General features: G+C 41.5%; 1 pseudogene; it reads right to left on the bottom strand.

Annotated features, from left to right (window-relative positions):
* Positions 1–212: 212 nt before the first annotated feature.
* On the bottom strand, positions 213–2,231 carry LOC140736392 (sin3 histone deacetylase corepressor complex component SDS3 pseudogene; annotated as a pseudogene).
* Positions 2,232–2,638: the final 407 nt, after the last annotated feature.

Genomic DNA, 2,638 nt, shown 5'->3' with positions numbered 1-2,638 from the left:
AGTCTGTCTGTCTGTCTGTATATCAAGTTATAACAAGCTCTTTTTTCCTTTTGTTTTTTTAAACTATTTTTAAACTTTTTTTTACTTTTGATCTAAGACCCATTTATAACTCAAGTTTCTTGGGGGGGGGGTCTTCTCTGCCTCTCAGGGTAACATCTTTCAATAAACTTGTTTGTTTTAATACAGATTTCCATATAAAAGTCATGAAAAGTTTACCTCTGAGCATAGGGATTTAAGAAGATGTGCGCCTCCAACTTGCTAAGAGCAGCAGATTGTCTCTGTATAACGAAGACTCCTCTGTGCAGCTGTCCTAGATATATATGCATCTTTGTGCTATCAATTGTCTTCCTTACCCATATCTCATTTGTTCCAACTGAGATTATTACACAACTAATCTTCGTATTCTCTTTAGATTCCAAATAGATAGTGTGACCTTTATGATACCATCTCTTTACATAATATAACTTTTCCATCTTCTATTCGTGCTTCATATCTTCGTGCTGGTGATTCAGCAAGAGTGCTGGGAAGATGCTCAGGAGAAGATGGAGACACTGGTCTTTTCAGAGATTTAAGCTTATTGAGAGTTCGTAGATCTTCCATTATCTGTTCATCTGTTAACAAGTAATTTAACTGCACAGGTGCAGGTTTTCATCTTTTGTCTGTAATTGGAACAAGGTAATTAGATCTCCTCCTTAGTTTCCTAGTCATTATTGTGTTACGAAGGATGAACAGCTCTGATGGGCAGAAGGATACAGAGTTGCCCATGTTCCCCCCCCCCCCCCCCCCGGGAGAATCACAAACTGTTACTGTTACCATGCTGCTAATGAGAGAGAAAGAGAGACAAAGGGAAAAACATACTGGGACTGGAACATTTGCTTCAGATAAGGGAGAGATAACACCGGGAGAGAGAGACTTGTTGTTCCACCATATTATGACTCCTGTAAGACTTATGGCTCCGGAGAGGGCTGTTTACTTGGTACCATTCTGTTCATTAAAATTCCTCAGTGGACAGCCGGAGTGGGCTGGTTTGATGGACTAAGCCATTCAAAACTGATTGACACCTGAGACCCCGTGAGTAGGGATAAAAGTGAGGCCTGGGGAGACACCCCTGAGACACACCAGGAGACACACTAGTGAGCACTGCTTAAGTGTTGGAACCCACGTAAAGGTGTGGGGCATAGGAGACCGAACGAAGGATCGGTCAATTGTAACTCACAGTGTTTATAGCAAGGCCGGTGGGGGCTTGTGTGTGTGTCCACCCTTGCCTGGGTGATGAGTCCACCATAGAAGAACCGTCTAGCTAAAGGTGAGAGGGGTCATAACTGAATGACCACACCAATACGATGGATCAAGAACGTAAGGGAAGGTTTGACTGAGTGTAGCTGTCACTGTTTGCTCGCTCTCTCTCTCTCTCTCTCTCTCTCTCTCTCTCTCTCTCTCTCCCTCCCTCCAACGGTTACAACAAAAGAACCAACAACTACCTCAGCCTACATGAACTGAACTGAACTTTATACTTTCCCATGATAATTCATTATCCCCTAGACAACAATAGAGCTTGTTTATTATTGATTATTATTATACCCACACTTTTAGGTTTAGTATTGCTAATGTGTATTATCTGTATATTTGCATTGTTGATATTGATTTGTATATTTTACTAATAAACACTGTTTTGAAAATAGTACCAGACTCCAACGGATACTTCTATCTTTGTTGGTAAGACACCCAGTTATGGGGTACGTAACAATTGGCTTTACCTCCATAGAATCTCCTGTGAGTTCCATTGTTAGCCTCTCATTCTCTATCATCTTTCTTTTCTTCTAACTCAATCTTTTTATCTTCAAATTCCTTCACTGCTGCTTTCTTCTCTTTAATATAATTCCTTTCCACTTGTTCTGTCTCCAGTTGCAGCAAAAGCTTTGCATTTCATATTCTTTCCTTGTATTGTTGATGTAGTTTCTTCGTCCTTTTCTGATACTCCTGCAAAGTGCCTTCCTGTAACTGCTGTAGCTGTCTTCTGAGAGATGTCAATTTCTCCTGGTACATCTGCTCTTTTACTTCCAGGTAGTCTTCATTATCCTGCTTATTAGCAATATCTGTCTCCCTTGCATCCTCTGTATCTTCATCCGAGTCACGGCCACACATACTGCGTTCATCCTCAACTTGACGCTGTCTAGCTCCTCCTTGTTGTTGTAATAGTCAACAATGGGTGAGAGGAGAGCTGTGGACATCTTCCCCACTGAGCTGCCCTCCTTTGTTGACACATCTAGTACCTTGATTGTGTGCCAATGCAACTGGATTTTCCTGAGCCATTCACCTCCCAGCAATGGTGGTCCTCCATTTTTCAGTACATAGAGGTTCAGCTGCTGTGTTTTGTCTCCATAGATCACTGTCACTTTAATTTTGCCTTTGGGACACATTTTCTGTCCTGTGTAAGTCTTTAGTAGAAGTTTAGTTTGTTTCAGGGGTATGTGTGAAAACAGTCATTTGTAGTCATGTACAGATATCACTGTTAAAGCTGAGCCTGTGTCCAACTCCATTTTCAGTCTCACGTCCGCCACTTGTGGAGTGATCCATATTACTCTTCGATCATCTGTCTCTTTCAAGCAGTGAAGTTGCCAACAAGACAATTCACTTT

This window comes from Hemitrygon akajei, chromosome 11, assembly GCF_048418815.1.
Source record: "Hemitrygon akajei chromosome 11, sHemAka1.3, whole genome shotgun sequence".
In the NCBI taxonomy this organism is placed as follows: Eukaryota; Metazoa; Chordata; class Chondrichthyes; order Myliobatiformes; family Dasyatidae; genus Hemitrygon; species Hemitrygon akajei.
This window is presented reverse-complemented; position numbering and strand designations above follow the sequence as displayed.